Source organism: Perognathus longimembris, chromosome 17 (assembly GCF_023159225.1).
Source record: "Perognathus longimembris pacificus isolate PPM17 chromosome 17, ASM2315922v1, whole genome shotgun sequence".
NCBI classification, from domain to species: domain Eukaryota; kingdom Metazoa; phylum Chordata; class Mammalia; order Rodentia; family Heteromyidae; genus Perognathus; species Perognathus longimembris.
The window spans coordinates 18,879,679-18,894,893 of record NC_063177.1 but is presented as its reverse complement, the minus strand read 5'-3'; the positions used below and the strand labels follow the sequence as shown (position 1 = coordinate 18,894,893).

The 15,215-nt window shown below is 41.8% G+C and overlaps 1 protein-coding gene across 1 annotated transcript in view; it reads left to right on the top strand.

Annotated features, from left to right (window-relative positions):
* Nucleotides 1–1,424: 1,424 nt before the first annotated feature.
* Nucleotides 1,425–15,215, top strand: part of Taok1 (TAO kinase 1) — a 97,993-nt gene continuing 84,202 nt past the window's right edge. Inside the window, exon 1 of the mRNA XM_048366793.1 lies at nucleotides 1,425–2,091. The gene's annotated coding sequence lies outside the window, so the exon portion shown is untranslated. The remainder of the gene's footprint in view (nucleotides 2,092–15,215) is intronic.

Here is a 15,215-nt window from a genome sequence, read left to right as displayed (position 1 = left end):
TTACACACACTTTAAATTACAACTCTAAATCAAAGTAATACTTTGCTCATAAAAAAAAAAAATCACAAATTATCTGCTTATCTCAGTTGGCTGAAGAACCACATTTTTTTTTCTTCTGCCTGTCCCAGGGGTTGAATTTTGGGTCTGCACCTGTCCTTGAGCTTCTTTTTGCTCAAGGCACACACTCTACCATTTGAGCCACTTCCTGCTTTTTTGAGTAGTTTATTGGAAATAAGAGTCTCATGGAGTTTTCTGCTCAGGCTGGCTTTGAATAGTGATCTTCAGATCTCAGCCTCCTGAGTAGCTAAGATTACAGGTATGAACCAACCACTGGTGCTGGGCTAGAACCACAAATTTTAAAATATTACTTTAACCTACCCTTTCTAGCTTCCTTCCTTCTTTCTCTCTTTCCTTCCTTCTGTTTTCTTCCTTTTTGTTCTTTTGTAGAGATACTACAAACATTTTTCCCCCTGCCACAAAGAAGTAATACATACCAGGCGTGGGTGGTTCAGGCCTGTAATCATAGCTACTCAGGAGACTGAGGTCTGAGAATCACAGTTCTAAACCAGACCAGGCAGGAAAAGTCGGTGAGACTCTGCCCATATCTTCAATGACACAGCAAAAGGCTAGAAGTGGAGCTGTGGCTCAAGTGGTAGAGCACTAGCCTTGAGCAGAAAAGCTCAGGGACAGTGCCCAGGCCCTTAAATTCAAGCCCCAGAAACCAGCATTTAAAAAAAAAAAAAAAGTTAAAACGAAGTGAAATAAATTCTACTTCTTCCCTAAAGGATACCAGCTTTAATTTTAAGCTTTGTTTTTCGAATAGACCTTTTATCACTCAACCTACTAAATCCACAACTTTTGGAAGGTTGTTTTTGGTTTGGGTCTGCCATCAACAATGCACAGGGTGTTTTAATCTGTACTTGCAAGCCTTACTGCTCTTCCAAAAGTCACTAAACTATTAGTATCTCTCAAGCCCAACTACGTACCGATTACGCTGCCCAGTCCACCTCTAAATTCCCCGAAGGAGTCCAACTAAGATGTGTAGGAATGGGATATTACACACTTCAGGGCAAAGTTTCACATTGGCGGGATTAGTGGGAGGCCGATGCTTTGGGGGGAAAAGGAAGTCGGTGGAATGCAGATAAGGTCTCCTCCATCAGATTTCTGGGGTGAAATGAGCGCACCTGCCGCCTGCTCCGCCAGCAAGAGCCCAGGTGGGGCTGGGCGCAGGCAAAACAAAAAACAACAACAACAAAAAAACTCCCGCAGCCCAGGCGGCTCCGCCCAAAGTATTCGCGCGCGCCCGCGAGGGCGCGCACACGCACGCCGTCGTGTCTCGCGCAGGGTCGGGCCTGTCAGGAGGGAAATCTCGCGAGATTGGAGACTGGGATGACTGTCGGGAGGAGGGGAGTGGTGTCGGGGAAAGGGGGGGAACAGGGCAGCGGCCGGGCTCTGTGGCTTCAGGGCTCGGAAGGAGAGAGGGAGGGTGGCAAAAGAGAGTGAGTCGGTGCCGTCGCTTGCCTGAGGAGCGAGGAAGGGTCCCGCTCGCCCTGAGCCCTTGACGGGCCGAGAGCGCTTAAGCACCCGGGAACCTCTGAGGCCTCCCGGCCCCCGGGGACCCCGCCCCAGCCCGCCGCCCGGTCCGCGGCCTCTCTTCCCTTTGTGAGCGCCCCCTTCCCAGGGGTGGTGGTGGTGGTGGCGGAGGACTGAGCGGGGGGCCCGCCCGCGGACGGGCCGCGGCGGGGGCCCGAGAGGGCCTCGGCTGTGTGAGGACCGGAGGCGGCCGAGGCCCGGGCCGGTTCCCCCGAGGCGGCAGCGGCGGCTCCCGGCACTTCCCCGCGCCATCTTAGTTGAGCCTGAGGGCTTGAGGGCGCTTCCTCGACCCGGGTCGTCCCTTCGCCCCCCCGCCCCCCCTTCCCGCCCCTTGTCGCAGAGCTTGGGCTGGGCGGCTGGCTGGGGCTCCGGGGGTGGGGGGGCGGCGGTCTGTCGCCGGACCCCCTCCTCACTCCGCGGCCTCCAGCCTAGCGGCCACCGGAGCGCTACGGGGGGCTGCGCCTTGCCTTGGCGGCCGCCGACCTATCGACGGAAAGGGTAAGGGCACCTCTGCCTGGGGAAAAGGAGGCTCGGAGGGGGGCGGGGAAATTCAGGCCTCTGGGTGGAAGAAGGGGTGTGGGGGTGGGGTGGCGGGGGAGGGAGACAAGGAGGGTCTGTGATTCTGTGGGTGGGGTGTAGAAGCTGGTGTGCTGGGCGCCCTCCTGTTTTGAAAGGGGCAAGAGCAATTAAATTCCTTTTTCCTGAGGGTCACCGGAAGGGGTGGTGGAAGGGGATGTTTCTAGGAAGGTGTGGCCCTAGTTGGGAGACTAGGTTGATGTTCACTCGGATTTAAAGGCGCGAGGTCCCTTTTCCTTCTGGTCCTCTGCTCCTCCCGCTTCGTCTTTGTACTGTCCGTGTATTCTTGGGAATGAAGACTGCCCTGGATAGCCAGCTGGGTAGATTCCACTGTCCCCCTCCACCCAGGAAATCTATACCCCTTTCTGAAGAGGTGATGGAATCATTTCTCTCCCTCTCCCGTACCCTCCTTCCCATCCTCGGGTCTACTGCAATGCTGCAGAAGTCCAAGTCAGTTTCTTCATGCACAGATCCTTGTATACACTGAAGGGAGGGGGGACAGGAGAGGGAAGTAATGGCGTTTCCTTTGGAGAGGTTATTCGGTTTCCTTTGGTTTTACAATCGATAACAGTAACTTTCATGCTCTTCCCCTGAGGTCTTTCCGTGGGAAGTGTATTTGTTTCTGTTATTGTTAGGGGTGATATGACCTATGGAAGAGGATCCCGTTCTCTGTTTTGGTGTCTCTTTTTGAGAGAGGTCTAGTTTGACTTTTTTTTTTTTTGAGCAAGTTGAATTTTCTTAGGTTTAGCATAGAATAATTTCGTATCCTCTCATTCTATCCTTCCTCCTTTTTTCCTTTGTCTGGCTTTTTGAAGAATCATCCAAGATACAGACACACTGATGAACATTTGCCCCTGGATTGTGAACTTTAAAGGTTAATATTATTTTGTATGATACATAAAAGTTTCTAAAAATTACGAGGTCATTTCTGTAGCAAATGCTGTTTGTGAAGGAAGTGCAAAACGCTAATCTACCCAAGTATGACATATCTATATGTCTGTCTGTCTGTCTATCTATCTATCTGTCTCTCTCTCTCTCTCTCTCTCTCTCTCTCTCTCTCTCTCTCTCTCTCTCTCTCTCTCTCTCTCTCTCTCTCTTCCTATATGGGGTTTTCATTTACCGGTAAGGTGTTGGACCACTTAAACCATGCCTCCAAGTCTCATGCTCAGATAATCTATACTCTGTACTTACCTGCTTTGCAGTAATTACTGGCTTTATCCTTAGTAGAGTGGGAATAACTAAATACAATTTAACATTCTGGAAGTGTGTTGCCAAGGGCCTTTTGAAACTAAAAAAATAGTCTTCTGGTCTTGAAGGAGTTGATATATATATATATATATAGTTTTTTCTTTAAATGTTTAGATTTACAGGTGGTTTATTTTTAAATGCTCCTTATAGGAATATTAGTTGAATTAAATACTTTTAAAAATAAAGTGATGCTGAAGATAATGAAAATGTTACAAATAAGCTCTGCCATGATATTTTACTAGCAAGTTGTACTGGTGTTTAAGTTTTATTCAAAATGAATTAAATTATGCTGTTATTAAATATATCTTAATTGGTGTGTTGCATTTTGAAACCGGTTTGAATAAGATGTTAGCAATAGTACTAGCACTGATTTGGTTTCTGTCATCTCATTTCAAGATTTTGTTGCAGTTTAGGTTTTCTTCACAAAATGGAATTCTCTATGCCTTCTTTATTTCCTTCCATGTTCATCTCATCTTACTTAATTTGATGGTACTGTTCATTTGATTCTTTACTTCATAACAAAGTTGTACATTCTGATATATAGAGCTTGTGGCAAACTGTACGCTTGGGAATGAATTAATATTTACTAGCATGTATAAGCCTAAGCCCATAGCTCAGTAAAGTGACAGCTTTTATCTTAGAAAGATATACAAAGAGATAATTTATCCATAAAGACTATAAAAATTCAGGACATATGTAGGATATAAGGTGCTCTATTTCAGCATGCAAAGTCAAAAAACTTTTCCACAGTGGCAAAAACTCTAAAAGTGATAAAAGTTTTGATGATCAAGACGATACATTCATTATGAAGGAAAAACAGTATAAGGGTATTTCGGATGCCAGTGTCAGAATACTCAGAGCAACTAGCTTGTCTTGATTCCAGATTAGTATGGCACTTCTTGTGTTTCTAAATAGTTCATCTACAAAATGGCAGTGATCACTTCCTGTTCTTTCACAACTGGCTCTTTCTCTAGATTCCCTTTAAATGACTTAATTTTTGGCATTCTGGTATCTGATTTGTTAATTTGGTTATAATTCTAATGTTTTATACATGAAGGAATTTCTAAGAACCAATTGGTTTAGAGGGCTTTAGTAGTCTTGGAGTAATAAGACAGTATTTTCAAACTAAAAGATAGTATCTCAGGTTTAAACTCAGTGCTTTTGTTCCCCCCCCCCCCCCCATGGGGAATCAAACCTGGTGCTTCCCATATGATAGGGAAGTGCTCTATGTTATAGAAAATATATAGTCTTTTGGATAATTTCAGAACTGCTTGTTAACACAAAATATTTGTGTATAGCTAGACATATACATGATAAGTGGTCTCGTATTATGAAAGAAATTGATAAGTTATTAGATAACAGAAAGACTTGGTGCTTTTAACTAATCATAAGTATTCCACACCAAAGATGTCAGCAAAATAATTATTCTAGCCCCTTTGGGTAGACCAAAGCGAGTATCTCCACTAGTAAAATGCTGGGTGTCAAAAAGGAAAAAAAAAAAAAGGAAAAGATGAGTAAATGTTTTTTGTTTTTTTTATTTAGAAGGAAAATGTCTTGTAGTAAGGAAATGTGATTGATTATTAGCAAGAGGAAGTTGGGGGTATTTCTTTGTTTGCATGACTTTTTTGATTGAACTGATTATTTATGCTAATATAAACGAGTTAGAGATAGCCACTATCTTTTTAAGAATAGGATAGTTTTAGAGGACTATAGTGTTTGCTTAGCATGAAAAAGCTGTGGGTTTGACCCTTACCATAAAAAAAAATGTTGATACATGAAGTTTTGTTTTGGTAATATGTATTAGCTAGGACTGGGAATATGGCCTAGTGGTAAAAGTGCTCGCCTCCTATGCATGAAGCCCAGGGTTGGATTCCTCAGCACCACATATATAGAAAAAGCCGAAAGTGGTGCTGTGGCTCAAATGGTAGAGTGCTAGCCTTGAGCAAAAAGAAGACAGGGACAGTGCTCAGGCCCTGAGGTCAAGGCCCAGGGCTGGGGAAAAAAAAATGTATTAGCTAATTTTGGCAACTTAGAATAAGTTTCACAATAACTTCCTACTATGATAAAATGTTATACCAAACTTCTGAATAATAGATAATAATTGCCATATGAATTTTTTCCATGTGGTTGAATAAAATAATATCAGATAAAATAATGGTGATGCTTTTTTTAAAGTTTAGTAGTCTTAGTATTGGAATAAAGTTGGATTTTTTTTTTTGGCCCATAAGCAGGTACAAATGGGATTTGTGAAATTGTTCATTTTTATCAACACAAATGGATTTTGGAAGTTCCCTTTTTGAGAACTTTAAATAGGAATCAAATAAATAACTTTAATTTTGTTGGATTTGGAATATAGATTTTTGTGTGTGTGCTGGTACTGGGACTTGACTTCAGAACCTGTTCTTTCCTTTGTCTTTTTGCTCACAGCTGGTGCTTTACCACTTGAGTAGCATTTCCAGTCTGGCATTTTGCTTGTAAACTGGTTTTAGAATCTTGTGGTCTTTTCTTCCCAAGCTATTTTCACCCTGAGATCCTCTAGATCTCATCAGCCTTACAAGTATTTGGCCACAAATGGCCAGCTTAGAACAAAGATTTTTTGTTGTTGTTGTTTTGTTCTGATCCTGGGGCTTGAACTCAGGGCCTGGGTGCTGTCCCTGAGCTTTTGTGCCCAAGGCTAGTGCTCTACCACTTGAGTAACAGATTCACTTCTGGCTTTTTTGGTAGTTAATTGGAGATGATTCTCATGGGACTTTCCTGCCAGGGTTGGCTTTGAACCAGCAACCAGGTGTCAGTTTCACAAGTACTAGGTTTATAGGTGTGAGTCACCATTGCCGGGCCCAGAACACAGATTAATTTTTTTTTTTGCCAGTCCTGGAGCTCGAACTCAGGGCCTGAGCACTGTCCCTGAGTTTCTTTTGCTCAAGGCTAGCATTTCACCACTTGAGCTACAGTACTACTTGTCTTTTTCTGTTTATTTGGTACTGAGGAATCAATCCAGAGCTTTGTGCACACTAGGCAAGTAGTACTCTATCACTAAGCCACATTCCCAGTCCTACAGATTTTTAAATACAGGTAATCTTTCAGAAATTTGCAGTAAAGCTGGGCTCAAGCCTATAATCCTAGCTACTCAGGAGGAGATCAAGAGGATTGTTTAAGACCAGTCCAGGCAAAATGTTTGAGAGATTGCATCTGAAAAAAAAAACAACAAAAAACCACACAAAAAACAACTGGTTGCTGTGATGTGTGCCTGTCATCCCAGCTATGGGTAAGTGCAAATAGAAGACCTGGTATCTATAAATGGCAAGGCCCGACCAAAAAGATAAGAAAAGCAAAAAAGCATGACTCAAGTCATAGAACACCTGCCTGTAAAGAACAAAGCTCTTAGTTCAAATCCCAGTACTACCTTAGTCCTGCCTCCCCCAAACCCAGAAAAACTTATTAGCCTCACAGTATTTTACACTCCATTTAATATAAACAACCAGATTAATGAGGCCCTGAGTTCAAGCCCCAGTATCACCCCTACACATATTTTTTTTTAAACATGGATGGGAATTTAGCTCAGTGAAGACCACTTGGCTAGCATTCACAAGGCCCGAGTTCTATCCCTAGTACTTCAAAACAGATAAATACATGTGTCACTGCTGAATAATTGTGACATTACATGGCTTTCTGCCTAAACTGGAGGTCTTTTTCTGTGTGTATGTGTATATGGGTATACTGGGGCTTGAACTCAGGGCCTTATGCTCTTGCTTATCATTTTTGCTCAAGGCTAGTACTCTACCATTTGAACCACATCTGCACCTCCAAAACTGGAGGTCTTTATATTCAAATTTTATTGATGATCAATAGCTATATAGAAATTAGATGTCAAGTTATATGTAGGAAGATTATAGAAATCTAAGGAGTAGGGTTGACATGATGTATTTGAAAGAGATTAAGGAAGAAAATTAATGCAGTTTCGGATTTACTATTTGTAGGCGAATGGACATATTGATTGATTATTTTGCAAGAGACTAAGGGAGATTTTGGCTTTGGTTGTGTGTCATTCAGGAGACAACTAGGTTATTTTACAGTAACAGAAGGTTTTTCAGGAGGCTGGGAATGTGGCTTGGTGGTAGAATGCTTGCCTAGAATGCATAAAGTCTGAGTTCGATTGTTCAGCTTAAGAACAGTTCCCTGAGTTCAAGTCCCAGGAATGGCCTCCCCAAAGAGTTTTTTTTTTTTTTTTTTCTTTTTTCTTCTTTAACCAGTCCAGGGGCTTGGACTCAGGACCTGAGCACTGTCCCTGGCTTCTTTTTTGCTCAAGGCTAGCACTCTGCCACTTGAGCCACAGTGCCACTTCTGGCCATTTTCTGTATATGTGGTGCTGGGGAATTGAACCCAGGTCTTCATGTATAGGAGGCAAGCACTCTTGCCACTAGGCCTTATCCCCAGCCCCACACAACTCTTATTATACCTTCTCTCCCTATACTTAAGATGTCTTTGTAATGCCCTTTTGACTTTATCTCCCTATCCTGTTCTTTTTTGTTGTTTTTGATCGTGGGCTTGAACTCAGAGTGTGGGCACTGTCCCTGAGCTCTTTTTGCTAAAGGTTAGTGCACTACCACTCTGAGCCATAGTGCCACTTCTGGTTTCTTGGTGGTTAATTGGAGATGAGAGTCTCACAGACTTTCTTGTCCAGGCTGGCCATTCTCAGATCTTAGCCTCCTGAGTAGCTAGGATTACAGGTGTGAGCACCCAGCACCAGCACCCAGCCTGTTCTTATCCATTCAAGTCTTCCTCAACAATATTGTCCTCACTGCTCTGATTTATGATCTCCTTGTTATTCTTTTTGGTCATTTTCAGTGTTCCACTTTAGTACTTAATAAAATCTTTTTTGTGATTTTTTTTTTCTTTTTGTAATTACTTGTTTTAGCCTTTTAACAAGACTATAATTTTTTTTATCTCTCCTTTTTAAAGTGGCTAGTATAGGACATGTAGCACCAGATGTTCCATGGGCCCTCATTGAATTTTTTTTTTTTTTTTTTTGGCCAGTCCTGGGCCTTGGACTCGGCCTGAGCACTGTCCCTGGCTTCTTCCCGCTCAAGGCTAGCACTCTGCCACTTGAGCCACAGCGCCGCTTCTGGCCGTTTTCTGTATATGTGGTGCTGGGGAATCGAACCTAGGGCCTCGTGTATCCGAGGCAGGCACTCTTGCCACTAGGCTATATCCCCAGCCCCCCTCATTGAACTTTTAAAGGTTGAGTTTTTGTAAGTGTTGGCTAGCAGCTAGTAATCATAGAGAAATTGACAGTGAATCAGGGCAGCTACTTATAAAACTGTGAGACACCAATGACACATGCTTATAGTCTTAGCTACTCAGGATGCTGAGATCTGAGGATTGGGGTTCAAAGACAGCCCAGACAGGAAAGTCCATGATATTCTTTATCTCTAATTAGCCACCAAAAATCCAGAAGTAGAGCTGTGGCTCAAGTGGTAGAGTACCAGCATTGAGCAAAATAAGGTCAGGGATAAGCACTTAGGCCCTGATTTCAAGCCCCTGTACCAAAACAAATAAATAAGCAAACAAATGAAACAATTAAAAAGTACAGCACAAGTCTACATATATAAATCTTAAGGCTGTCTCACCACTTAGACTAGAACTGGAAAGGATCATTGAGATAATACTAGGTGAAAACCTCTACCTTCCACCATGCAGAATCTATGGGAATTTGTTTGGGTTACAATAAGTTTGTGAACTTCTTAAGGTTGTGTGGATTTTTTTTTTATGTACACACAGATGTATTTTTCTAGGTTTGGAACCCATAACAAAGTTGGATTTTCAAATGTGATTTAAGAATTACTAATTTTTTTTGGTTGGTTGTGGGGTTTGAACTCTAGGTCTGGGCACTGTCCCTGAGCTCAGACTGTTGCTCTACCACTTGAGCCACAGCACCACTTCCAGTTTTCTGGTGGATAATTGGAGATAAGAGTCTCACAGACTTTCCTGCCCAGGCTGGCTTTGAACTATGATCCTCAGATCTCAGCCTCCTGAGGAGTAGCGAGGATTACAGGGGTGAGCCACCAGCGCCTGGCCAATAAAAATCTTAAAAGAGGGGCTGGGGATATGGCCTAGTGGCAAGAGTGCTTGCCTCGTATACTTGAAGCCCTGGGTTCGATTCCCCAGCACCACATATACAGAAAATGGCCAGAAGTGGCGCTGTGACTCAAGTGGCAGAGTGCTAGCCTTGAGCAAAAAGAAGCCAGGGACAGTGCTCAGGCCCTGAGTCCAAGGCCCAGGACTGGCAAAATAAATAAATAAATCTTAAAAGAAAAAAATTAAATCTTTAATTGTACCAATGGGTTTCAATTCAAGACAAAAAAAGGATGACTTACTTATATAGTTACTGCTGTTCATAATGATAATCTTGAGTCAACAAGAAAATATTTTCAGTGTGCTTTGCCTATTAAAAGGCACCTAAGACTGTGTCCCTCTTATAGTTAATATAATTGGGAAATATTTGTATCCAAAACTGTTGAAATAAGCATTTTGAAAATTTGTTTCTTTATTTTCTAAATGTTATTTTGGGGGTAGCTGGTGGTGAATCTATGGTCTTGTGCTTGCTAAGCAAGTTCTCTTCCTGAGGTATATGTCCAGTCCCCAAATTAACCATTTTTAAATGAACAGTTCATTAGCATTTAGTTTGTTCACAGTGTTGCATACTCTGTGTGTGTGTGTGTGTGTGTGTGTGTGTGTGTGTGTGTGTGTGTGTATGCGCCTGCCCACACTGATAGTGACTTAAACTCAAGACATCATGTACTTCTCAACTTTTTTTTTTGGCCAGTCCTGGGGAGCACTGTCCCTGGCTTCTTCCCGCTCAAGGCTAGCACTCTGCCACCTGAGCCACAGCGCCCCTTCTGGCTGTTTTCCATATATGTGGTGCTGGGGAATCGAACCGAGACCTTCATGTGTAGGAGGCAAGCACTCTTGCCACTAGGCCATATTCCCAGCCCACTTCTCAACTTTTGACTCCTGGTTGGTACTTTACCACTTGAACCATGGCTCCATTTCTGGCTTTTTGCTTTAGGAATTTGTCTGGCTGAGCTGGGTTTAAGGCATACTTTTCAGATCTTAGCTTTTTGAGTAGCTAGGATTATGAGTGGAAGCCATTGGTGCCAACAGATTTTATTTTTTTAGTTGTTGTTGTTGTTGATAGCAGGGCTTGAACTTGGCCTGGGCACTATCCCTGAGCTTCTTTGTGCGCAAGGCTAGTGCTCTACCACAGCACTACTTCTGGCTTTTTTGAGTTTACTAGAAATAAGAGTCTCATGGGGACTTTTCTGCCCAATCTGGCTTCAAACTACAATCCTCAGATCTCAGCCTCCTGAGTAGCTAGCATTACGGGTGTGAGCCACTGTTGCAGTTTGATCCTTTTAAAATTGGTTCTTCATTACATGCTGTAGCATATTCCCTTCCCTCTCTTTTCTTCAACATTTGGGGATTGAATCCAGGGCCTTGGTTTTGCTAACAAGTACTCTCTCACTGAGCTATCTATATCCTCAGGCAGACTGCTGTTTTTCAAATGTTCTTTGAGGGCTGGGAATATGGCTTAGTGGTAGAGTGCTTGCCTAGCCACGTATGAATCTCTGGGTTTGATTGCTCAGTACCACATAAACAGAAAAAGCCTTGACCAAAAGAAGCTCAGGGACAGTGCCCAGGCCCTGAGTTTAAGCCCCAGGACTGGAAAAAAAATAACAAAGTGTGTTCTGCGTAATCTTCATTCTGCTGTTAATTTAACCCTACTAACATGTGCCCATTTTTTATATCTGTTCTGCTCCAGGTCCTCAAGAAGGACCTTCCATCAGTATTTGCAAGTAAAAGCCAGTAACTGTGGGACCTCTTGCCCTGTGTCTGAAAAGCAGTTTTATACTTTTCCAGTTGTTCTATTATTCCTCAGAAGCAGAAGTTGGTTTCAAATTTACATACATCATTTCACAAACATTTTGTTTGCTTTAGATTTTGTATTCATATTGTCAGCATTTTGACATTGTGTTCTGTGAAGACGAGTAATAGTAACATGTTTATTATAAATATAGCTATATGTTTTTATGCATCCTGGGATAAATTAAGTTGTATGTCCTTAATATGCTTGTTTGGCTATTTATCAGAAGTTTGTCCCAAGTACAGGAGTTTTAAAAAGTGAACTGATTAAGTTAGTTTATAATTACCTAGTTTAATAAATTAAATATTAATATACTTAGTAAATCAGTAGTAAAGAGCCATTGCTTTATCTTAGGAAAAAAACCATCATTTAGAATAATTGCACATTATTCTTTCATGAAAATGAAGCTATTATTTTTATGGGCATAATTACTGTTATGCTAATATAAATGATTCATTGAATAGAAGTCATAGTTAGAGGTTTGCTAAGCTTGCTGTTATTCCTTGTTGGCATTTTAAAAGCCTTAAGCTTATTTATTTACTTTTTTTTTTTTTTGGTGCCAGTCCTAGGGCTTGAACTCAGTGCCCAGTCACTGTCCCTGAGCTTCTCTCTGCTCAAGGTTAGCACTCAAGTGCTCTACCACTTGAGCCACAGTGCCACATCCAGCTTTTTCTGTTTATGTGGTACTTAGGAATCGAACCCTGGGATTCATGCATTGCTAGGCAAGCATTCTACCTCTCAGCCACATTCCTAGCCCCTATTTTTTGCTTTTATGAGATGGTCTCACTATCCAGTCTCGAAGTCATTATCCTCCTGCTTTCAGAGCTAGAATTACAAGTATATTCCACCATACTTGGCTAGCTGGACCTCCAGCTTGCTTGGCTGGCACTCTACCACTAGAGCCATGCCTCCAATTCCAGTTTTTGCTGGTTATTTTGGAGTCTCATTGACTTTTTTGTTTAGTGTAGTTTTGAATACCGATCCTTTAAATTTCAGCCTTCTGTGTAGTGGGGATTACAAGCCTTAGCCCTCATAGCCTAGACAAAAGTAACTTTTTTCAGTTTGCATATTGTAGAAAATGTTGATACAAAACTGAGTTATTTAACACATAGAGAAACATGGACTATCATATTTGCTATTAAATAACAACTGACAAATCACACATTATACTAAGTAAGACAGGGCTGGGGATATATATGGCTTAGTGGCAAGAGCGCTTGCCTCCTATACTTGAAGCCCTGGGTTCGATTCCCCAGCACCACATATACAGAAAATGGCCAGAAGTGGCGCTGTGACTCAAGTGGCAGAGTGCTAGCCTTGAGCAAAAAGAAGCCAGGTACAGTGCTCAGGCCCTGAGTCCAAGGCCCAGAACTGGCAAAAAAAACCCCACAAAACTAAGTAAGACAGTGTAACATTTGCTAAGGAAGGGGAAGAAATATTGACTACTGCAGTAGAAAGACTCATCTAGTTCTCTTTGCTCACTAAAGTATATAAAATTATGAGTGACCTCTTTATCTTTGAGTTGTGCTTTCCTAATAAAGACAATAGTAGGAAATACCTATTTTTTAAATTGGTTTATATTAGTTATACATTGGGTGGGAGGTCATCGTTACATCTCCACACAGGTTTATATTGTTGTGTTCCAATTATTTTCACCCTCTCTATTATATTCCTTGCTCCCTTCCCCCTAAAAAATAGCATTCTCAACAGATTTCTTTGTTTTATTTTTATACAAATAATCTATTTCAACAGTATTTAACCTCCTTTATCCTTCCACCAGCACAACCCCCTTCCACTCTTCCCTGTCCACCTTTTCATTCTGTTTCTCTTCCTCCGATCTCTCTATTGAATGTTAGCTTTTGAGTTTCTCTGTGCTGCTCTCTTATATATTTGTGATGTGTTCCACAATTAGTTTGCCTTTTCTCTTTCTGTTCTCCCCTTCTTCCTCCTGAGTAATCTCTTAGCTTGATTCATGTTCTATGTTGATCTAAGTAATTAGGTATGCGTATATTTATAATTATGTATAAACCCAGGAGTATGAATTATCTTTTAGGCCTAGCTTTCACATATAACTGAAAACATAAGATACTTTGTTTTCTGAGATTGGATTGTCTTGCTCAGTGTGGGATGTCCTCTAGTTTCATCCGTTTTCCTGCAAATGAAATTTATTTTTGTGACTTTTTTTTAGTGGCTATGTCATATGCTAGTGTGTGTGTGTGTGTGTGTATATACACATCTCTCACTATATATACACACACACCATCTACTTTGTTCACTTAGCTGATTTGGGTACTTCAGTTGATTCCATTATTTGGCTGTTATAAACAGTTTTTTTTGATAAAAATAGATATGCAGGTATCTTTCTAGTGTACTGATTTATTCTGCTTCAGATATATGCCCAATAGTGATATAGTGGGGTCAAAAGGTAGATCTGTTTTTTAGCTTTTGTAGCATCTCCATCCTGAGGAAATAGCTATTTTTGTATCATTTATAATATTACCTGTCACAAGTTTTCTACATTGACTACTGACCATTGACTTTGTGTATGTGTGTTTATGTGTGCATGTACACACGTGCATGCTGATCCTGGGACTTGAACTTGGACCTGGGGGCTGTCCCTGAGCTTTTGTGCTCAAGACTTAGTGTTCTGCCTCTTGAGCTGGATTTCTACTTGCCTTTTGGTAATTAATTGGAGATAAGAGTCATGGACTGGGCTGGGAATGTGGCTTAGTGGTAGAGTGCTTGCTTAGAATGCATGAAGCCCTGGGTTCCATTCCCCAGTACCACATACACAGAAAAAGCCCAAAGTGGTGCTGTGGCTCAAATGGTAGAATGCTAGTCTTGAGCAAAAGAAGCTCAGCCCCTGAGTTCAGGACATAGGACTGGTGTAAACACACACACACACACACACACACACACACACACACACACACACGCAGTCATGGACTTTCCTGCCTGAGATGACTTGAAGCCACCATCCTCAGATCTCAGCCTCCTGAATAGCTAGGATTGCAGGTGTGAACCACCAGCACCTAGCTGATCATTGACTTTGTGTGTGTGCGCGCGTGCATGTGCATGCACATGCCCATCCTTGGGCTTGACCTCAGGGCCTGGGTGCTGTCACTGAGATTTTTTTTTCCTCCCTCAAGTTTAGCACTCTACCACTTTGAACCACAGCTCCACTTCCAGTTTTTGGGTGGCTAATTAGAGATAAGAGTCTCATGGACTTGCGTGGGCTAGCTTCGAACTGCAATCCCCAGATCTCAGCCTCCTGAGTAGCTAGAATTATAGGCATGATCCACCAGCACCCCATTTAGTAACCACTTTTGGTTATAAACTTTCATCATAGATTAGGTTCACAATTTATTTTCTCTCTGTAGTAAAGAATAGTGTTTTTTGAGATACATTGTCTATCCCTATGAAAATCAGGTAGTAGTTGGCAGTATGATGATTTAAAAATTAGACCATTAAGCATTTTAGTAAATACTTATTAGCTTTGTTTTATATAGGAGCTATTATACTACTTAAGGTTCACTTTAAAACTTTTTGCTTTATAGGATAGAGACAGGTTACAAATTATGTTAGAAAATATTCTTTATTCTTGTGTGCGTGTGTGCCAGTTCTGGGGCTTGAACTCAGGGCCTGGATGCTGAACTTGAGCTTTTGTGCTCAAGGCTACTGCTCCATTTTTTTGGTAGCTAATTAGAGATAAGAGTCCATGGACTTTTCTGTCGGAGCTGTCTTAGAAACGCAATCCTCAGATCTTCATCTCCTGAGTAGGATTATAGGCACGAACCACCAGTGCCAGAAGAAAATATTCTTATAATCTAAAACTAAGTAAGTTAGATTTTGTTAAAATGTGTAACTTCAAGATTCC